The 24554-nt window shown below is 32.0% G+C and overlaps 1 protein-coding gene and 1 long non-coding RNA gene across 5 annotated transcripts in view; one reads left to right on the top strand and one right to left on the bottom strand.

Moving 5' to 3' along the window:
• The window catches only part of rhea (Talin_middle and talin-RS domain-containing protein rhea), a 61783-nt gene extending 58477 nt beyond the window's left edge, over positions 1–3306 (bottom strand). For 3 of the 4 annotated variants that reach the window (XM_011053706.2, XM_087413635.1, XM_087413636.1), the window contains exon 1: positions 3165–3306. The gene's annotated coding sequence lies outside the window, so the exon portion shown is untranslated. The other variant, XM_011053707.2, reaches the window with a different exon arrangement.
• A 2463-nt stretch (positions 3307–5769) lies between these two features.
• Positions 5770–8735, top strand: LOC147907308 (uncharacterized). Its single transcript, XR_015547462.1, has 2 exons — positions 5770–6415; positions 7486–8735. It is a non-coding gene; the product is annotated as an uncharacterized LOC147907308 (long non-coding RNA).
• The last annotated feature ends 15819 nt before the right edge of the window (positions 8736–24554 follow it).

Genomic DNA, 24554 nt, shown 5'->3' with positions numbered 1-24554 from the left:
ATATTAACTGTTTTAATTGTTAAGGGAATCTAAAGTCGTCCGTTTTACCGATCGCGTGCGAATGCAATTATTTTTCAAAACACTACTTTTCTAAATACCTTTATCAGATGATCTTTCGGATAATGTTTCATTCTTTTCAATGATTCCACTTCTTCAATTCTTTAATCTTCGCAATGCGTTGTCTTAGTCATTCGAATTGTCTGCGGGTCCTCGATCTTTTTCATTAGGTTTTTGCCAAATTCTGAGGAGTAGAATGATCTGTGGGTTCCATTTATACTATCATTTTGCTGACATAAAATGCTTCCACCGGTATGATTTTAGTCTTCTAATAATAGATTTGATAAAAGTTTCATGAAAATCTGAATTTTAACAATTTGGACCAATCTTCGCATACTTCTTTAGTGACTTTAATTAATTGGTTAACGATATAACTAATTTGTTGCTTAAATTTGTTGCTTAAATTTGCATAAATTAAAAATCTTAATATATTTATATGAGTAATGTTAATTTACAAATGGGCACTACCTGTTTTTCTCTTAAACGTATGGTATATATTTGCACTTCTTTAATGTCTTAATTAATATTTCTTTTTTTTTAATATTTTTATGGATAATCTTCGCGTATTTCATTCGGAATAATTCTCTTGGTGCGATCATAGATTGATTAGCGCTCTGATTGCGGGAGGTATAATTTTGATTAACCCTACTCCCCATTAAGACACGAAAACATGCTCTACATCGACGGGAGCAGTATTTGGATAATAGGGTGTTCGTATGTCACGCATAATGAATTCGTAAATTGGGGTTTGTGACTGCTATCATTTCAATTGGAGCTCCGCTTCCAATTATGTCGCACATCAAGCGGGGAGCACAAGGCAAATAAAATTATTCATTTATCGTCTATCACTAAAAATCCTTACTCTCTTCGAAAAAGCCATTGACGTCACGCCATGACGACAACGATAATGATAACAATTAACTACTATTGTTGCCACGAGGATCAGAAAACCGTTAGCGTTATTAAAAGATACGATAAACAGAAAAAATATTAATCATCGCAATAAAAAAAAACTCTATTATAATTGCATGTCAAAATTGATATGTCAAAATGTAATGAAAAGAGGCTCATGTTTAGAGACCGTGTACGCGAAATGTTCCGGTGTTTTTTCTATCTTTCACAGAAGAAAATTTTACCGCAGGATTCTCTACAAAGGATTACGTATAAGATGATTCATTGCTAATTGTCAAACTAATCGAATGACTCTTCGTTTCTGAAAATGGATCGACTTCTCACCAATCTATTTTAAATTTCGAGCACAACTTCGAGTAAAACTTGGATTTAAATATTAATATACAATTATTAATATATAATTTTGAATTTAATGAGATGTAATAATATAAAAATAAAATAATATAAAAATGAAATAAAGAAACAAGTGTAAAACATTTCGATCTCTCTTAAATCATCGATCATCTTTCAGTCAGTGTACTATTTTAATGTCAAATTCAAATAACAAGTCAAATAATAAATCAGTCTTATAAGAGATACTATACTCAAGTCTCAAAATAAGAACGGATTATGAATACCACTCTTGTTGACAAATCGAGTTCTATTTTAAATTGTACGCCTATCATGTCAATCCGGGATGTAGTGAAACTCTTCCCTCTTTAATTAATATAAGTGCAATTTCATTAAATTACAAACAGAAAATGAACTCTCGACGGCCACAATTACAGCACGAAGAAATTGAGCGAGCCGGAGTGACTCTCTATTTCGAAAAATTCCAGATTAATATCAAGAAACGTTAAACAGCCAATAATTTAATGGCCTAATCGGAACGCCAAGGAAGGTCGCGTCCAAACCCAATTTTATCCGCAATTGTTGTGATCCGAAAGTGGGTCGTTAACGACGAATCTTATCTGTCTCGCGAGAGATCGGGTGAAATCGAGCATCCGGAATAACCGCTAAGAAATCCGAAAAAAGCCAACTCCGAGTTACGAGCGAGGTCGCGCGACGCGTGGGCTGTTTGGGAAAACACTCTCTCGATTCCGAGGCGAGATGTTCCGCCTCCAGCAGCAAGACGTGTCGGGTTTCCCTATTTAATCTCTCGTACGGCCTACCTATTGATTTTCCGGGGACTATTGTTTTGGAACGTCGCGCGTTTAACCGAACGCGAAAACCGCCGGAGCGCAGATATCAATAAGAAAACGACCCCTCCCACGCACGCATTTATGTACTCTTGAACTGTCATTTTTCTCTCTCTCTCTCTCTCTCTCTCTCTCTCTCTCGATTCAGTGTATCCTGAAGCATCGCAGGGAACTAGCCTATAACGCGTAACACATGAGAATTAAGATGTAACAATTATGGGCCTTCTATAAGCCATTAGTCATAAATCAAAAGTCACAAGTAAAAAATTGCAACTGTGATCGGTCAATTTTTAGCTTCTGACTTTTGATTTATAACTAATGGCTTATTGTAGAAGGTCCATTAAGGATAGAGGCAGAAGTTGAAGGAAGAAGTTGAGAACAATTTCGGAGTGCAATTAAGAAGGTAGGGGAAAAGTTGCGAAAAGCGACCCCCGAACTGTCATCATCTCGCCGCGAATCGTAAAATCGCGGCGGACTGACCTGTCATTCCTGTCAATCGTCGTCCCGTTCGTGAATCATCTCTATTTCGGGAGACACCCGTTGGATTGTCTAGTATCACCTTGTTGTGTGCGCACGGGCGGCACGAGTACCGTCGTCGAAAGGCTGCTTTGAGGTTAGCTTTGAGAAGCTCCGCTCGGTGATTATTTACTCGACACGACGATGGAGCCGCATCGAGGGGCGTACGACGCGAGAATCGCGAGAATCGGTGAAGGCGAGGATCGTCGTGGACGGAAGGATCGCTCAGTCGGGCGTCCGCGACGCTGAATAAAATACGCGGGAACGCGGAAGAATCGAAGGAAGGACCGGACGACTGGGACGACAGACGGATCACGATCACGGATAGACGACGTGACGACGGCGACGGCGACGGCGGCGGCGGCGGCGAGCAGCACGCCCATTCCGTGCGTCGGGAAAATCAATATATTCCGTATTCGGCGGCCGCATGGTCGCGCGTTTTTTTTTAATCGTACGCCGGCCGAATTCCGGGTCGGCACGACGCGCTTCTCTTCTACTTACCGCGAGGAATATCCATAGATGCACGCCGGTGTCGTCTCCCGTCGAACGAAATCAATTTATCACTTCAGGGCACACGGGCACTACGTCTGACAACACTCTCACGTCTCACGACTCCGCCGTTCCTGATTCCGCCGTTCCTAACGTTCCTGTCGTCCAGCGGAGCGGCCTGCCTGCGACCTGCGACGGCTGCGGCGCGGCAGCGGCAACGACCAGGGCCGGCCACGTGGGGTGAAAAATTAGTGGAGCCGCGGCGCCCCTTCGCTGAAAATCCCGACTTATGCCCGTAGATAAACTTTCATTTCGGTTCAACTTGCACCTCGCCTCTTTCTAATTTTTGAAACTAGAAAGCGATGAAGAGATAATTAAACTAAGAAATTAAACTACATTGCTAGAAACGAGTATTAGGCTTAGTTTTACAATTCACGGTTGACGTTTACCAACTTATTTCTCATCTCTTGCCAATTCTAGTAATAGAAAGAGATGAAGAATAAGTTAAGAGTTAACCATGAGTTGTGAAACCGAGACTAAAGTAAATAAAAAAAAATACATGTACGATTTAATGATACATGAATCATGAAATGAAAGAAAACTTATAGGAAAGAGATAAACGAGGAGGCAGACTTTGTATAACACGTAACGCTTAAGAAAATGAACCAATGAAAGTTCTTCATTTCTTTCCTTTCTATGAAATGAAGGACTCTGATTGGATGGTTTTCTTGTGTCTTGTACGTCATGCGTTTTATATATATAAGAGTCTGTGCTTCTTGCTATATATTCTGTCTTGTTTAGTCTTAAAGTTTAAACATTTTAAATGTCTAAAAAATGTTTTATGTTCCGTTTTTAGACTTCAATTGCATTGTATAGGAAGCATTCCTAATTTTATGTTTAATGAGATTTTGGATGTAGTCAATAAAAGTTCTACCCTAATATTTATAGACATCTAAATGTTTTTTTTCGGAGTTTTCCGCGTATTTTCCAAAAATTGCGATTTCTGTATTCTGATTTCGCAGACTTTTTTTGAAAGGACTTTGTAGAGTTTCTGATCATTTCTTCTTGAAAAAATTTTTTTTCACAATATTTCTGCTTGAGATGTTTCTCTTCACTGATCCGAAAAATCGATCCAAGTTCCATCAATGTTCCTACATGGTTGACTTAAAAATTTAATTATATATATACTCTATAAGCGCAAAATATTCCTAGAGAATGTTAGATGGTTATTATTAAAAAATTAAAATAAGTTATCATAATATTTCGAAAATAAATATAATATTTTTTAATATTATGAGAGTATTCTATGAAGATTATATGTCCACTTATATAATATCCACTTATATTATATTTTAATATCCCTGAAATATTATTAAAGTATTTATAAATATTAATTATTCTTTTAATTTAGTGCAATTTGAATTCACAATCCAGTAACGTAAAGTTCTTGTTAGTTTATGCTGCATTTTGTGTTAAAAAAAACGTTTTCACATGATTTTAAGTACATATCCAGTTCTACAATTGCGCGCCAAAATCAATCTTAAACGTATACTTATATTAAAGTTGTAATTTATTAATATAATTTTAATTTATATATAGTTGTAATTTATTAATAATTTTACAAATTAAAGTAAATTTTGTTATAATACTTTTCAATGTTTATACAATATTAAATAATGTTACTTTTAATAATCATACAATATTATCAGAAGTGGACATATAACCTTCCATTATTATTTCGGGAATATTACTTAATATTACATAATTTTACAATATTCTTAAAATGTTACATTTAATATTTTAAGAATATGTTTAAAACATTACTTAATATCAAATAATATTATACACTTATAGGGTATAAATCTGAAAATATCTTTGTTCAGACTATCAAAATAATGTGAAGACAATGGTTTAAAAAGTTTTAACACTTATAAATTTTAGCAATTATTTTGAGTGTCCTACATAAATATGTTGATAGTCCAATAAAATTATTTTCAAATCTGTATCTAGCTAAATTTTATTTCAGCAAAATTTCTTTCTGTCCTTCCGTAAAAAATTAAAGTGCGGGAATATGAATTTAAGATATACACGACGGGAGTTTCCGGAAGAAAACTCCGTGCATGAGAATCTTGTTAATTCTGTCCATTCTGTCATTCTGTGAGATGCACAGTGGCGTCGCGCGCGACGTGCACAGCCCTACGATCTCGATGCAAATAACCGAACCAAACAAACCGCGCGTCTCTCTAAAAATACCGCCTCCAAAATCCATAATCGCGGGAAAGCGGGACTGTTCTAACAATAAGTATAAGACTTACAAATGGATCCGTCAACGCGTCAAATGCACAGCGGCCGTAGCGATTGTCCTTCCACAAAAAATAACGATTACGCTGCGAGCATTTCGCAATTACTTACAACTCCGCGTAGCGCCTCGCAATAAGTTCTAATAAATATAATTTCTCTTTTTTTTGTCTTTACTAACATATATATATATATATATATATATTTTTATCTTAATAATTTATTCTTTAGCTTTTTCTACTGCTTAGAACTATAAGAAAAAGATAAAAAGTAAATTAAACCGAGATTAAAGTTAATCTACATTGGCAGAAATGGAACACAGAATATAGATTTTATTTTCTTCTCTCTCTCTCTCTCTCTCTCTCTCGATCTTTCCCTCGATAAATAAAATGTCGATCGCGCGGTGTAATGTTCTTACGTTATTAATATGGCTGCATATCGCGCGAATAAAAAACGTCGGGTCGTCTTAGATGCGGTCAGCAGCATCCCAGTGGATGCACTTCATCCGGAGTGCGCCTCCTGCACGTGCAGCGGGTTAATAACGTCAAATTTCCTCCGGCAAGTGTCCGAGGAGCGGGAGAGCGAGGCCGCACCAAATTTGGTCATGCCGGCCTGCTTCCAGAGAGAGGAGAGAGAGAGAGAGAGAGAGAGAGAGAGAGAGAATGCTCATGAGAGACGTAGGCTCTCCGTAGTACGTGGTACGCTGCGTAATCGTGTTACTACACTGCTGTTTTCGCGTATCTTATCGCGAGCACGAGACACACAGAGCGTTCGATTTTCGTTCCCTGGTGGATGCTAGAAAATGCGCACGTACGAGCGAGCGACTTTACGATTTGCAGTTCGCGCGATGCATCGATCCTTAGGTCGACGAAAATAAATTCCTCGGATAGTTTATGCGATGCAAGGAAAGAAAAAAAAGATGGAAGCGCAGTTGAGGAAAGAATTCTTCCGCGGAAAGCTGCTCGGTAAGACGTCAAGCTTAACGTTCACGGTTATCGGCGCATATTGATGATTTTCCTTTTTTTTTTTCTTTCGTTCTCTTTCTTATGTAATCTTCCGTGTTTTATTTTATTCACTTTTATAATCTGTATAGTTTTGATTTTTATTTATATTACATTTTTATTATTTGAAGATTTTATGGGTAGACGGTGAAGTGGTGATGTAATAAAATTAAGTTCTTCGTTTTTGCAATAACGTGAATCTGGATACGGTGAACGCTAAAGTCATATTATCCTTTTCTTAATTAGGTTGTTAAAAAAAATAACCTGACCTTAACATCTACCGTATCTGAATAAACGGTATTGCAAAAATTCCCTATTTTATGTGAATGTCTCGATACGTTTATTACCGTAATCTTGTAAAAATTAAGAAATGTTAGATTTAATTAACCAATTCGCCAACTTTTTTTGACGTCTGTTTATTCTTTTATCTTCCTATACAGCACAGAATTTGCAACAATATCGCTGTAATAACGCTGCAATATTACTGCAATATTACAACGTTGCTGCAACTTTTGTACTGTAGGTTGTATACATTTTGTTTTTCGTAAACAGCTGTACACATATTGTATGTATTTCTTTTTATTACATTAAATCTTTATATCTTTTTATGCGGAATCCTCGCTTTTCCGTTAGAGCTATGATGATATTCAATCGTCTTTCTCAAAGTTATATTATTTTTACTTTATATTTTTTTAATTTTTTTGGTTTTGTTCTTTGTTTTTTCTTTCTTCCACGTTCTTAAAGAATTTGCTCTAAAAAGTATTAATAAACGCCGTTTATCTATTTATCTATCTCTCTTTTTCTTATTTCCTATTTTGCGACCTACTTGAGCTATATTTTAGGTCGAGTCACCAAAAAATGAGACCATAAATAATATAAGTCACCTACTATTTACACCAAGAAGCCTAAATAATTGAAAGTTGAATTTTGGGTATATAGGCCACGGCCTAAATGCATAGTGAAAACATAGCCATTCTTTCTAAAAAATTGAAATCTCAAGGCGATTTACATCAGGATCATTTTTGTTATTTCAGGAATAGTTCGAAGAATTGGCCGGATTATTATGGATGGACTTTTTGTTTAAAGTACTGTTACGCAAAAAGATGACAAACTGACACGTTATTATCGCGGGAGTTATCTCGAGGAAGTGGCTGTGCATTTCCTTCTCTCATTTTGCGACTAGAAAACCCTTGGCAGTTATGTTATCATTCCCATGGCGTATCGCGAATACAGATATAACCAATTTATCGTAACCGATCAATAATATACCGTTTCTCCATAATTTTGACCGAATGTGTAACAAGGAATATGCCAAGGAAAAGAAAAAGAGTAAAAAAATGGAAGTACTCACAAAATTAACAATATTAATTCTAAAGTCTGACAATTAAATTGTTCAAGTAGAGATTTTTAAAAAGAAGGGACTGTTAATTTCAATACAGGTGTTCAAAAACACTAACCGTGCATCGGAATATTATTTTATTTTAATTGTTCACCGAATTAAACAAGGATAAAAGGATATTCGGAGGTATTCGGGTAGTGTTTTCAAACGTCATATAGAATTTGACATGCAACATCTGTTTATTTCTTTATACATTCGACATGACTGTTATTTTTATTTGTACCGACAATAATGCGTTTCCACATTATTTTATGGAATTATTAAGTTTATAAAATCCAACGTTTCTTGACTTGTTCTTGTCTATTAAGATATTATTTCATTTTGAGGAATTTGCAATCTCAGATAGTATACAATATTTATAAAATATTTATAAATATTTATAAGATTTAGTTTAAATGTCTTGTAAATATTTTTGTAGTCTTAAATTGCACAGATCATAAACATTTATTAATATTATTATGATATATTTATTGTAAATGTTAAAGTAAATACTATGAAAATACTTAATGAGACATTATAATCCAAGTAAAAAATATTTATTAGAAATATTTATTTATATTCATCAATTATCATAAATGACATAAAATATTTAGTCCATATTTTAATTATACTTCGAATAAAGCCTTATATAAAATATGTATGAAATATCTATATTTTAATAACATTTCGAAAAAAGATATTTATTAATAAATATTTATCATAAATATTCTGTGCTGTCTGGGAGTGACTCTGTCTTGATGGACTAGTGAACCAATTTTATTGTGAGTACTCTGTACTTGTATTGCTGAGAAGGATTCTAAAGTGAGTTGAAACGTTCAATTTCAATTTGGAATCAATTACGAAGATGTTATACTGCCTGTAATGAAATAAAGGTTTTAACACGAAGTTGCGCATTGTGAATCGCTGCGTACTCTCTAATTAACCTTGAAATTCTTTATTCATTGTGTTTCAATTCTATTAAATTATATTATTTTTGCGTGCATCTGCTTGGATATAGTTTTATGATTTTTATTCTTTATCTTTTTCTTTTTTATAATTTTTAATGATCAATCAATTTTTTATTCACTTATGTATATGTTATATTTTTAATTAATTTATTTTGACTAAAGAAGACTCAGTGGATCGAAAATATCCCATTACGTTTTAAAACACAATTTCTATGTTTATCTCTATTTGATACCTTTTAATTACTTTTTTTCTTTTAATATTAATTCTTTCTCGTTAAATCGATTGCAGAGTTTTCTAACTGACGGTTAGTCTTTCTCGCAGAAGTTAAAGCGAATCAAAGCGAGGATGAACACGTGTTTACTTCAACACGTTCTCGCCCAAGGTGTTCCTGCGATTTAATTTGCATTCGCTGGAAATGCCTGGCTTAGCGAAATGAGTACGCGATCGGAACAGAGGCATGCAACGGTATTCGCGCATCAGTGATAAAGAGACGGCCGCGGGTGACGTGTATACGACATAATGATGCGGCAACGGTACGTGACGCGTCGCCGTCGGAAGAGTCGGTCGCTAAAAAAGGCGAAAAGAAAGAATGCAACAGCAGCTCGTTACGCTATTCGGCCCACGTTACGTAATTCGCCCGCTCGCACATTCCGCGCGTGCCTGCCGCGTCGGCGTCGAAACAAGGCTGACTCGCCCTCTTCGATGTCGTTTCCCTCTCGCGTGGGCGCCCCTTTCGATTATGCACCTGATCGGTGAGTATACAGGCGTTTTGCTTTCGCATTCACGTTTACATTCGCTAGCCACTTCCTTGCTGGAGATATTTACGAAAAGAATGTCTTATTGCATGTGACTTGACTAGAACATTGACTCGTCATATTTAATCCAAATAGCAAGCAAGTTCAAACTGGGTCGTAAAATTGGGAGGCGCGTCAAAGAATAAGATCTTTTAAATATCATCTAAAAGATGTTTTAATGTAGGTTTGTTTTTTTTTTTATAGCTGAATTAATGTATATTTTTGTACATTTAAATTGATATACGTAAAATAATAAATTTTTTTCTAATTTTTTGCCGAGTTTAAAATTGAAAACTGATTATTAAATTCAAAGGAGAAGATGAATGAAGATTTCTGAACATTAAAAAAAAAGTGAAATATTTTCAAATATTTATTTTACTGAAATGAGTTTATTTACTGAAATTAGTTTAAAATGAGTTTATTTAATTTCTTGTATTGGTGATGGAATTGGAAGAACGTCTTCATCGAAATGGAAGATTCGGATTCAAATCCAGGAGAAATTTAACCGCAATTGTTAAAATTCGTATCAAATTCTAAATATATTACTTCCCATCACAGTAACTGTCATATAACATATACATTATTTCATGTATAGCAGTTATATAGTACATTTATTCATGGTTTGTTTATAAGATGCTTAAACATCAGTTGGATATTAAATTGTTCATCAATTTAATATGTGATATTACTATTCTAGTTTTGTACATGATTGAGTCTTAAGATTGAAAAATATATAAATTCACATAAATATTTAAACACTAAGATCCACTTTGACCAAAAATAGCTTAGGATTCCTCTTAATTAGATTAATTAGCGTGGTTTAAATACTTCAAGGAACATTAGACACTCTAATTTTCCGAGAGTCAAAACACTGAAAACTTCTTGCTAAAATAGGACAAGGATATCCACGTGTAAAACGAAATGCATTCACACGTATATCTATATACAGGATATGCAATAAATTCCTTTATCGCGAGATTTTGCTGCCAAGAGCTACGAGCGGTGGAGATAAAGCTGGACGATCGCCAGAGTCACGTTTTATATAATCCAATTTTCATCCATTTACGGGGTTTCTTACCGTACGAGGACTTCCGGCGCCACGCTGTCGCGATGTGCTCTACTTTACCGACCGAGTTTCATTGGGGGTTTCCACGTGGTGCTATCTATACGGCGGTACAGAAAATAGAACGGCATCGATTTAAAAATTCAAAAAAGTTCCAATTTTGTGAATTTTATAAAACAAAAAAAAATTCTAAGTGCACTGTTTTGGATATTACCTATACGTATTTATAGAATTCTTCGGAATAGATTCCGATCGGAATTGATCGATCAATTATTAATTCTATAAGTTTCTATTGTGTTTTCTAAAGAAAATGAAATTATTCTGATTGAAATCTATCTAAACAGTTCCATAATTAGAGCGCGGACATTCGAGCCACAATCATGGAGCGCGCGTAAAGAATTGCTGAGAGCTTTGTTTACATTATAAGTCACGCACCAGGCAAAATGTTGCTATCTCATTTCAGCAACCATCACACAATAAAAATCACATCGAAACGTTATTTAAGCACAAGACGCAGCATAGACTGACAAGACATTTTCGTTACTGCATTGTTAAATTCAAACTACACTAATATGAAAATAATTAATATTAATGAATGAAAATAATTAATATTAATAAATTTTTGATAATATTTCAAGGTTCTTAAAGGAAATATATTAAGCATATTTATACAAGTGGCCATATAACATCCATAGAATACTTTCATAATATTAAAAAATATTTTCAAAATTTTATACAATATTTTCAAAATATTATAATAACTCATTTTTAATTTTAATTACATTATTATTTAATTTTTTAAATAATATTTATATAACATTTTAGGAATATTTTGTTATAAGGATAGGTCTTAAGGATAACTTGTAACTTTTTAATGACAATTCATACGGTAAGGCGTTATACATTTTTACTCTTTCATAAAACATACTCTTTTGTATACTTTTTTTGCGGAATTTTATCGCAATATTCCCGGTTCGTCTGTCACTCTCAATTTTCACATTATTCTAACTTATTTTTTAATTGTTCCTGCAACATATATTTCTCTCTCTCTCATTTAGGATCTACATTATTATAAAAAATAAAATGTTAATTTTAATTTACAGACTGGACTTTTTGACACTTTTGTATGTCTCAGAAAGTCTACTATATGTCTTTAAATTAAAATTAACATTTTATTTTTTACAGACAGAGAGAGAGAGAGAGAGAGAGAGGGAACGGAGGAGAGGGAGGGAAATAGCAAAAATCAAAACTTATTTGTATCTCTTAATTTGAAAAAAAAGTTTCTTTGTTTTATATATATATATATATATATATATATATATATATATATATATATATGTATATATATATATATTAGGTGTTGGAATTAATTCGTAGCGTTTTTTAATGAAAGAATGTTATTTATTTCACATGAGCATTAAAAAATACATTAATGAAAGTACTTCCCATCACTTGTAAAACGCTACGAATTAATTCCAACACCTAATATATATATACATACATACATACATTGAATCAAAACTGTACGTAAATACAATAAAATATTCATTGAATTATGAAAAAATAATGAAATTGGTCGTTGATTGGTTCAATAAATTCTCATAATGATTTATATTATAAAACTATTACTAAAATTCATTGCAAGAATGAATATATAGTTATATAGTATATATAAATACATATATAAATGAACATATATAAATGATCCAGTTATTATATCAATGAATTAATTACATTAAGTTGAACATTAAGTTGAACATTGATTAACGATCATTCATTGGATCAAAAGTGACCAAAATTTTTTTCAGTATATATATACTGGAGGAATAACTCCCCGAAAAGAAATGACGTTAAATCTATTCTGGATGGGAGATGAAATTTCCCAAGAAGATAATGGGGAAAGTTTTCTACGACGCATTTTGTATACGTAGCGATAGTACGCAATACGAATGGCGAATAGGATAAGAGGGGCGATGGACTCATCTAGGAAGGAAGATCGAGATTGTCGAAACTATCTGCTTTCATATTTATTGCCGTTGTCTTATAGCGACCAGTGTCTCTCAATTTATTCAAGTGTTTTACGAAATAAATGAGTCACACAGTATCCAGACAGCACATAATATTTACAAAATATTAATAAATATATTTTAAAGATTTTTATTTTAAATAGTTCGTAAATATTTTTGTGGTCCTAGATTGCACAGATCATTGTGCACAAACATTTATTATAAATGTTATGAAATATTTATTGTAAAGGTATAGTAAATGCTATGAAAATACTTAATGAGACATTATAACCTAAGTAAGAAATATTTATTAGAAATATTTATTTATATTTATCATAAATATTACATAAAATATTAAGTTTATATTTTAATAATGTTTCGAATAAAGCTTTATGTAAAATGTGTATGAAATATCCATATAACATTTAAAAAAATGAATATTAATAAATATTTATCATAATATAAAATATTCTGTGCTGTCTGGATACTAGCAGGAATGTTTGAAGCATCCAATTGACAAGTAATTTGTAAATAAAAACATTTTTCTGTCTCTCTCTCTCTCTCTCTCTCTTTCTCTCCAAGCACAAACTGAATGATTATCTTTTTTCTAATTATTGATGTTAGAAGCAAGTAATATGCATAGTATTTGTAGGCATTTAATGTTTATAGATCTACAAATTTACTTATTATCCCTTACTTATTATATATTCACATTATATTGTCTTAATAAATCGTTTATTAATGCATAATATCTAATTACTTATTGTATATTCTTTGCTATATATTTATTATCTTATTTAATTCTCTTTTTTTTTCTATCTTCTTATAATTTTTTGTTTGTTTCATTGACCTTCAGCTCTTAATAATTTATAATTTTGCGAAAGTTTTACTTCTTCTATTGTATTTTTAAGAATGTTCTTTAAAGAAATTTATTCCCACAAGATACTAAATATTACTAAATTTGACAATTTCTCTCTCTTTCTCTCTCTCTCTCTCTCTCACGCGCACGAAATATAATTTTATTCATAATTAAATAGTTATTAAAATGAAGCTCATTCCGCATTGCAGACAAATTTTTCGTTTCACATAATAATCTTTATAATAATCCTTGGACATAATAATCGATAGCGCATGCTGGTAACGAGAGATCGTATCACGAAGAAATAAAATCCGATGACTTTTCCGTATCCCGGAGGAAGCTACGTCTCTACTATTTAAGACGAGCGTTGCCTCCGTAAAGGAGTGGCTAAGAGGGACGACGTGGGATGGAGGATCCAGAGATACCAGGCGAGGAGGAGACAGAAGATTTTATGGGGGATCCCCGGGTGTGCTGAAACCAGCGGTAGTAGTCATAAAAAAAGAACCTAGGCGCCCGCGGGACCGGGATGCGACCGGGATAGGATGTGTTTTGCCAAAAGCTGGGAAGCGACGCGACGGCGCCAGGGGGTCTGGAGCCAATGTCCCTGGCCCTCTCTCTGTTTCCCGTCTCTCCATCTCTCTCTCCCACTCCCGGTTCCTGTCAATTCCGGACAACTTCCCATCCCCGGGAAGCGACTCACCCCGAAAACTGGTCCGCCACGAACGTTCCCAGCGACCGCGCCAACGCCAACATTTCGCCGCCGCCACCGTTCTCATACGCCGATTACGTCGTTTGTAGTTAAGCGAAAACGAGCACGATGGACTTTGTCAAAAGATCTGCAGAGTTTGCGAATAGAGATAAATTGATTCTTAATTCGTGAGACGAATGATTATTCTAGTCATGTTTTCTGACGTGTAAATAAAACCGTTGGAGAGGATGTAATATAATTCATTTGTACTCTCAAGTAAATTTGAGAGTAATATTTCTTCTAGTACTGCGTCGTTTAGAATTTAAAGAATCTTCTATACAATTTTCGGTGAAAACTTAAAAAGTTCACGAAAATAATTTATATAAAGTTAATTTTGTTATTTGCATGAAAATCGTTATCAATTATTTTACAGCCTAGTTCAAAAACAAATTTTTATATATTTTACACTAAATAATATATTTTGTATCATAAATTTTGAACATACAGTATATATATCAAAGTTATTTTAATAACAATAAATATTATAAGAAATATATAATTTATTAGATATATATATGTTTATATACAACTTTTATATATATATATTAGGTGTTGGAATTAATTCGTAGCGTTTTACAAGTGATGGGAAGTACTTTCATTAATGTATTTTTTAATGCTCATGTGAAATAAATAACATTCTTTCATTAAAAACGCTACGAATTAATTCCAATACCTAATATATATATAAGAAAGTTACTTTATATGTTACTTACATTAGTTATTTTTTATTATAGAAATTGAGTATGATAAATTTGAGTATTTTATTTGTTATATTATGTTTTATCATTTGCTCCAAATTTGTACTTTTTGTACTCAATTTCTATAATAAACACATATAATTAAGATATTTTAAAAAGGTAATTAATAAGTAACTTATAAATTATTTTTTTAAATAACTTTCCAACCATTATATATATATATATATATATATATATAATGCTTGGAAAGTTATTTAAAAAAAAAAAATATATATATATATATAAAGAAAAATTTTAGAGGATTAGAATAAAAACATCAATTAATAATATAATAAAAAAATGGATTTTATTTTTAGCACTCCTGTTTAAAATATCAAATATTTTAAAATATAGTCTTTGGTCATTATTAAATATATTATAAGTACCTTTTTATAATTTAACTTCCAGGAATTATATTGAATCATATTTATATTAGGATCTAGCTATGTATCATTGTTGGATTGAAATATGCAAAGAAAATAGTTGTCTAATTGTAAGTATAAAATGAATGCATTTATTTTTTTGTAAGTATAAAATAAATGCGTTATATTCACTTATCATTTGCAATATTTATTTAAATATACTTCGTATAAATATACTTCATATAAAGCAATAATTTTGTTACGAAATAAAACATCATTTTCTCTCGTGAAATACAAATATCATTGTATAACGGCAATGTCTTCAATGAAAATTACGATTTCACGCCGAAGAGAGTATATAGTCGAAACTCACCAACGAAAATTGCCTCGGAACTGAATCATCCTCTGAGATGATTTATGGTCGAGCTTCCGTCACTCGAAGAAATAAATTCGCTAGCTGAAATAAATTCATTTCTGTGAAAGGTTTCGATCGTCCGTAAGCTGCGGTTGTCTGATGATGTCTACTTCTTGAAGGGCTGCGAGAAACGAACTTTATGAATAAAATAGGAAGCAAATATTACTGTTTCAAAAAATGGCTGTAGGAGATGTGAGATTGTTCTCCACAAATCTTGCCGTATCTTCCTTATATAATGCTAATCCCTCTGTTCCTATCGAAGAGAAAGAAACTGTCATAAAATTTTGAGTACATGGAATTTCGTCGCGATTATATTCAGAGTCGATTAAATCAAATCTATTAGATTATTGTAATCTAGTCTTGACATTATAGTTAGTATTGTCTAGTATTAATGCTTCATTATTAAAACCATTAGTTGTGGATTACTCTTAAAAAGAAAATTCATATTTTTATTCAGAATATCGAACAAAACATTTAATAGTTATAATTGATCATAAAGATTACGTTATAAATGATGTTGTTTCATTTCAGTACCGTTTTATATGTTTTAATTTTAATTAAATAAAATAATGATATAATTAGATCCCATGTACTACTAATTGCGAATCAGTTCATCAAATGCTTTATCCTTTTTGGATTTAATTTTAACTGAACGTGATATTGTATATGTGCAGCTGTCATTAATAAATAAAAAACAACTGATACTTGAAAACGATAAAAGAAATGTTAAAGAATCTTGTGATATGCATCATTTGATGGAAAATATTATAAAGGCCGCAGCACAGATTTTTGCGTAACGCATAACGCATAGTGCATAAGAAAATCAACCAATCAAAGTTGCTCTTTTCCATGAAATAGAAGGAAAGGAAGAATTCTGATTGGTTAATTCTCTTATGCACTATGCGTTATGCAAAAGTCTGTGCCATGGTCTTAATTATTTAAATGTAATATGTGATCCGGAATTTATTTCATAATTAAAAAAAATTTCATTTATCTTTATCTAAAGAATATATATATCATTATCAATATTTATTTGATTGTAAATCATCAAAGAAACAATACAAAAAGATAAATGTAATAGGCTAATGAGAGTCAGCAACGATAAACGGCGCAATTATTATATTTATTTTTTTGTATTGTTTCTTTGATGATTTACAATCAAATAAATATTGATAATGATATACATATTCTTTAGATAAAGATAAATGCAATTTTTTAAAATTATTTTTTTAATTATATTTTTTAAAATTATTTATTAATATTTTATGAAATAAATTGCTCTAAACATTGATGTCTTCTTTATCTGAGTGACACAGTCGTACACAGACTGTGTTCTAAAAATGTGTGATTTTTATATTTGATTTTAACAATTTTACTTTTTAAGTTTTAATATGTTCAACAAAATTTCAGTGCAATACTTCATGTTCCGTGATGATTAACAACGCTGCATTTTTGTCAATTTGCGTGACTTAGGCATTATGGACATTTGAGCTAATTATACTTGTATCATTCTTGCTGAAGAGGATTCCAAAGAGAATCGAAACAAAGAAGACATCAATCCAATATCTGAGTATTGATTGTTCATTAAATAATTGCGCCGTTTATCGTTGCTGATTCTCATTAATCTATTATATTTGTCTTTTTGTATCGTTTAAACTTTCGAGAGTCCTAATATAATTATTGTTATTGTTCATCAAAGAAAACAATAAAAATTGAGATATAATGTTGAAGGGCCAGAAACACACCCACGCAAATAATATAAGGCTAATGATGAAATGAGAAAAATATTGCTTTAATTGTTAAATAAGATACATAAAATCGATTCATTTATCAAATTTAAACATAAGATGAACATGACTCGTGTTCTTCATGCAAATAGCTGCATTCGCCGATGACATTCGCGCTCGTGCAACATTAACTTTACTCGTGTTTGGATGTTTCTACCTCATATAGTTTATGGTCCCCTCCTGTAAAGAAGAAGAGGCACGGATACATCGTAAAACCCTAAAAAGAGGACAATAGAATGAGCCCTTATGCGCGTAGCCGAGGATGATTTGACAAACTCTCGATCGTATACGGGGTTGTATGAAACTGGGGTTATACGACGAAAGGTATGAGATAGCGTTGGGCACGAGCATCGAAATCACCATAAAAAATTGTGCGTGTCTAACGCGCAGATATAATAGCTGCATTCGCTAGATCGTATATTCGAAGGGAATTAAACTGTGTGGTATCGTAATCGCGATCTTTGAATTCTAACGACGCAGGAGGGAATCGCCATGTAGATGAATTGCAAGACTTTGAATACAGCGGTCTCCCTCTCTCCTGAAAATTTTTAAGAACTAAAAACCATCAAGATAATTAAAAATCTCAAGAAGCAAGAAGAATAGAAAAATTCTTTGGAGTTGATATAGATAGACAGAAAAATAAACGATATAATGTGGAAATACACTCGTTAACGAAACATAATATCGCAACATAAATTTATACCAAAATTGTGCACAACTTTTTCTCGTTCTCAAGGATAAAATTTGTACTTTAAGAAGCTTTCGATAAATTTTAAATTTATCCTTATTTTTATTACATAGGTATCTTTTCTAAAAATAACGATATGTTACATCTCCAATAATTGTATAATTTGACGCATTCTATGGAGTATAATAAATTTTTTAAATGTCATGATAATCATTGTAAAATATGGACTTTTTTGCAAATTATAAAGAAACTAAAGCTTTGTATGATTTTTATACTTCATATACTTCATACATACTTCAAACTTGTTAGTATTGTAGTATTGTATTTTTAATTGCAATACACATAGGAAAAAGTGAAAATATATATTGTTGAAAGATTTTTTTAATGCGCTATTCACTTATTGCTTACCATATTCATAAATAAGTACAATCCAAGCACAGGATCTACTATACTATATATAATAATATGAAGGTTGCTACTTATAATTAGTTCAGATATCTTTAAATGTATTTATCATCGGATTCTTATGTAATTGCATATTTTTTTAGAAAGCATGAGAGATCAAAACAGAAATTTGTTTTACTGAAAAGACATTCTAAAAATATATATTTATTTGTGCATATATTTATATATTTTGTGTATATTTTCATATTTCATCTACGTAAAAAATGCGATGTCTATTTATCACAAATAAATGTATTAAATTGAATTTTTCTCAATTAATATACTGCGACTTTACGCAACAATTCCGTTTCAGAAAATCGCCCGCGAGGGGAATGTCGAACGAGGATATCAATTAAGCCTCGATCCGATTTCATCCCGCCTGAAAGACGAATCCGGCACAAATGTCGGATATTCAAGGGTGCACGAAAGCTCATTTCTCGATCCCGACGATACCCCTGTACGTCGACGTTTCCGGCATCCGGTTCCGGTTGCGATTTTTATACGGAGGGATAGAACAGAGGTGAACGATGATTCCACAGAATCTGAAAAGTCAGTGGAGCGAAAACGGCGGGCACGCAGAAAGAGGGTTCGTCCCGCGACGGCAGAAGAAAGGGAAGAAAAACAGTTATTGTGCATGGAAGAAGGGCTGGAGAGAGAAAGTGAGTGAGGAGATGAGTCTACGCCGAAACGATACGTCGTCGCATCCGCCCGGGTCCGAGAATCACGGGGTGTCATTTGTCAACGGGGGCGCACGTGACGCTCGCACGAAATTTCGCCGGAAATTCGTCGTTTGCTGAACAGAAGCGGTGACGCGAATCCGAAGCTTGCGTCGTCGCCATCTTGGAGTCTTGACATTTTCTGGGATATTTGAGAAATTTCCGTCGGACATCGTATATTTTTGGAAGGCATATTACTGAAAAAAAAGTCTGATAATAATAACAAATCTAGATGATACTGAAACTTTCCCAGATAATAAGCAGACGTTATTATGTCGTTATTTTGACTCAAAATGTCAAAAATTATATTGTTTTAATGACAAAATGACGACAAATGACTTTATAGTTTTGCAAGGAATACATCAAGGGAAAGTAAAAATGATTTTATTTTGACGTTATAAAAGTCAAAATAATGATTTTTTGTTATAAAATTTGACTGTTTATTGATGTTAATAATCGAAATAAAGTTATTTTGATTTTTTGTTGACTTTTGTGTGTTTCTTGGGTTGCTTGGGTTAGTGAAATCGTTTCAATCAAATATTCGATTACCAAAGTAGCACAACAGTGTCTGCAAACGCTAAAAAAGCGCTTATATACGTTCACTTTTTAAATGCTTTTTTAATGCTTTGTAGACGCTATATTGCTACTTGGGAAATATAACCAAAATTAGCTAAACGCATATATACTTTACTCTTCTAATATTATTTTTTCTAATTATTACCAAACAATTAATAATTACTACTATTATTTGATAATATTTAGTTACCAAATATTACACTAATACGCTAAAAAAATTTTGAATAGCTATATTACTGAATTTTTTTCCAGTATAAATGTAGAAAGAAATACGTTAGCTGGCATCTTAGATATAAAATATTTTATTCATTTGTGTTATTTTAGTTCTTATTTTTTTATATTTTATTTCCTGTTAAACTTCTTTAAAACAAAAAATTTCAGAACAACACGAAGATCTATAATATCTTGCATTCTATATGTATATAAGTGTAGATATTGGCATTGTAACGCTTATAACGGAAGAATATATCAAATAAAAAAAAAGAATTAGAGAATTAACTTGATGGTAATTTATATTGCCGATGAGAGGTACACGACACTCTATTCGCTTCGTGTGAAATAGAGCCCTCGGGGTTAATTAAATCAACGGTAATCGGTCCGCCGCCACTCGTCCCGTGCCATTAAAATTATAGTCACAATTTGGCACACGTGTCCCCCATAATTTGCCTTGTCGAATTAATACACATATAAAGAACTTGTTAGATTAAGTGTCATCGACTCCGAAATATGAATTCTTTTAATTTCAATCCCTTCGCACCGCGATAAAAAAAATATTCATGGAGTTATCAAACAGGAGGCTTGGAATTTTTAGTTTTTACGATAAATAAAATTATTTGATGTTATACGCAACAAAATACTGAAAATTATACATTTTTTCACGATTAACAAAACTTTAAATACTTTCAAAACAAATGTGATTTTAAAAATTACAATTGAAAGTAATTAATTCTGCAAGATACATAAAACGAATGTCGAGTTGTGGAATATTTATTATTTTCATCTATTATTATTTTTATCAAGCTATTCTTTTCTGTGATTATTCGTATATTTAAAGGATTCTATAAAAATTAAATATGTATGTCTAAAAAAAAAAAAATTATAGTTATGCTGAAAAATCGTTCTTTATTTAATAGCTATTACCAAACTCTTTTTTTGAGGGCAGATTTTTTGTCATTGAAAATTGCTCGTATTACATCATGTTTTTGAAAGAAATTGTATTTAAAAAAGTGCTGAAAATGGCATTTTTAGATTACAAATGTGACGTTATAGAACAATTTTACACTGAAAACAGAAATCATTTTGTACATACAACTAATTTGTTAATATATAATAAAAAAAACTCTTTTTTATTAAAAAAATTGGTTATTCTAAACAAAGTCTGGTTATAGAATAGCCAAAAATGGTTAGAATTATTAAAGTTTGGTTAGGACAACATAACATTTCTCTAAATATAAATATTTTATTGTAGTAATTTTTATTAAAATATTGAAGCAATATTGCTGTAATATTTTGTACGGGTTATATCTAAAGAAAAATCACATTTATATTTACACAATAAACGATTTGATGATGATAGGTTTTTTGTGTATTGAAAATTTAACTTTTTAGACTTGTTCAATTTTTAACTTTAATTATATAATTCGATATAGAAATCTTGCAGCAGTCAGAGTGTTTGTATTCATATTTGTAGGGGCCAAATATGTAAATATCTATGCACGTGCATTATAAACGTTTGCATAATGCTCGAAGTCGCTCAACCGTGATGGCTAACCAATGACGATAATAAAGTGTTAGTTAACAAGCCTCCCGAGGCTCTGAAAGAGGAGTTAACGGTTGCAGCGCGAAAGTTACGACATGGCGGCGGTGCGTTAACTACCGGCGATACTTAACTGTTCTCCCTTCTAACATTTAAATCGCACCGAACATTTGGTCGTGCAGTGCATTAGTCCTGGTAGAATGATCATGGATACATGCGATGATCGGAGGGATCCACGTGTATCTACCAAGCGGACTTAAGTAATGAACAACGTCGAGGGGGATGCGAATATTAAATTACAAACGCCATGCACTTGTGCGTGCACATTGTCATCGCGTTTGCAGCGAGTTTCCAATCTCGTTGACTCATTCTAAAACGCGAAAAAGTATAGAAGAAACATTTAGCCGCATGAATAGATCGATTTTGCTACAAAATATCTAAAAATTTATTTACTTACAAATAATGGAAATAATTGTATTGGATCATCAAAATAATTATGTAAAACGTTCAAGTGTTGATGAAAAGGTTGCAGAATGTTTTAATATTTACAAAGTTTTTAACATTCTAGCAACTATATAGTTTGAGGTATCCTATTATACGTAATTATTTTAATAGTTCAAATAAAATTATTTTCGAATCTGTATCTAATTAAATTTTTAGATACTTCAGCAAAATTGTTTTTTTCTTACACGTCATACAATAGCGAATTAAATGTGAAAAAGTAACATAAAAACGTTAAATAATTGATTTTCGCATTTAATTCCTAATTCTTGTTAAACAAAAAAATATATGCACAAAATGTATGTTTAAATAAATAAATGAGAGAAAAAAATGTTTGATAAATAAATAAGAGGAAAATTATTTTTGAAATGTATGCGTCTATAATTTCCACTCTTAATTATTTTATTAATTAAATAACAAGTATATTATTTTAATCAGTGTAGCCACGAACATAATCAAGAATAGTATAACTTATTTCTAAATTTTAAATAGTAGTTATAAAATTTGCTGCATCGAGGGTAATCTATTTTATAAATTTAATAGATTAAATAATTATAGTAACAGTAAGTATATATATTCTTAGTTAAAAGATTATAGGATATTTATGCATGTAAAAAAAGACTTCTAATAAAATGTTTACTGTTAATTAAGAATTAAATTTTTTAAATTTATGTCAGAAATTTAATCAATGAACTTATTATTTACAGAGAGAATGTGCCGTTAATTTTTAAAAAAATCTTATTTAGTTTTCGTTTCCAAATTGTGATAAAATAAAAAACTCTTTAATTTATTGATAATTTTTGCTAAAATTATACAATTTTTTTTATACGTTATTTTCTCACAAAATCTTCAAATTTCTAAAGTTTTTTGTGTTTTTAATTTTCAATTAACAGTAACAATTTTACTGGAAAAGTCTCTTTCCATGCGCAATGATCGTATAACTTCTTAAATCAGCTGTAAACACTCAGAGACTTGACGGTCAGCGCATATACAAATGGCGGAAATTCTATCACATCATTGCCTCGCATTTTCACGAGGCCCGCGTCCAATTTGTACAATATATAGCCAGAGAGGGGATGGTCACCCTCTAGGCTCACTGACCACGCACCCCATAAATATATAGAAACCACATAAACTGACCATCGTGAGTGCTCGAATCGCGACGCATTCGCGTACTTCGCAGACAACCCTCCTGCTGAGACCCTTTACGTCGACCTAGACAAAAGTTGTTTTACCCCTGGAGCTAAAGCGATGCTGGGTACGCCCAGCCGAGGGTAGTAGCTAGAGTACACAGACTACCCTCCTATCGGACTAAGAAGCACCGTTCACGTCAGATTATCGCTTAAGTGGCTCGATACTCTTCCCTTAAGTGGTAGCTTAATCTCATGTGTGCGTATTTACTCACACCGCGCTGCACTGCTCATTTAACCCTTGTACATTAGTCTTGTACATTCGTGGTATACACTAAAGTGCAGAGGGATAAGCGTTAATTTGGTAACAAACTTTATACACGCGATAATATTATTTGATCTAGTAATTGACGTGTATACATGTACATATATGACTAAAATATGAGTATTAATGTTTTAAAATTGCAGATATATTTAAATCTATTATCTCTTGATTTCAAATATTTTATTGTTCTAAAAGTATTTATTATATTATACAAAATATTTTGTGTTTGTGTTGAAACTGATCCTTGTTAATATTTAAAGTATCTGTATCTGTATATAATACAATTCGCATATCATTTTTGCACATCATGTATCTATTATCTGTTTATAGATACATATATTTGATTTGTGTATTTAAAATGTATTAGATACATTTTAAAAGTATTTTACCAATCACTAGCCAAAGCTATTTCAATTTCATTGCGAATTCTTATAAACTATAAAAAAGATTCCTTTTTATCTGAAAAGGAATTCAGAATTGGTAACATAATAGTGAAGTCTTTTGGAACTCTAAGAATGTTTTTAGTTCGAAAATGGAATGGAAGAAGAATACATTTCATAATTCGGGAATTTAAAAAGGATTTATATTTTTTGAATACTTTATATTGTTTGGAATATGCAAACTGTAACGAAATTTCTAGAAACTTTAGTTAATTTCGCCCGATTGACAGAAATAAAAAGGCTTCTTGCCAAAGGGAACACCGCCCTTGCAGTTTCATCGACGAGAAACAATTAATAACAATTAAATTCGAATTCAGCATCTCCAAGGGAGATCCCCCTTCTCATCCGAGCAAAAACATCGTTGATCTATGCCCCCGCCAGCGTAAGATTATAAATGTCATCGTCCGCG

This window comes from Acromyrmex echinatior, chromosome 14, assembly GCF_024713525.1.
Source record: "Acromyrmex echinatior isolate Ae372 chromosome 14, ASM2471352v2, whole genome shotgun sequence".
Lineage (NCBI taxonomy): Eukaryota > Metazoa > Arthropoda > Insecta > Hymenoptera > Formicidae > Acromyrmex > Acromyrmex echinatior.
This window is presented reverse-complemented; position numbering and strand designations above follow the sequence as displayed.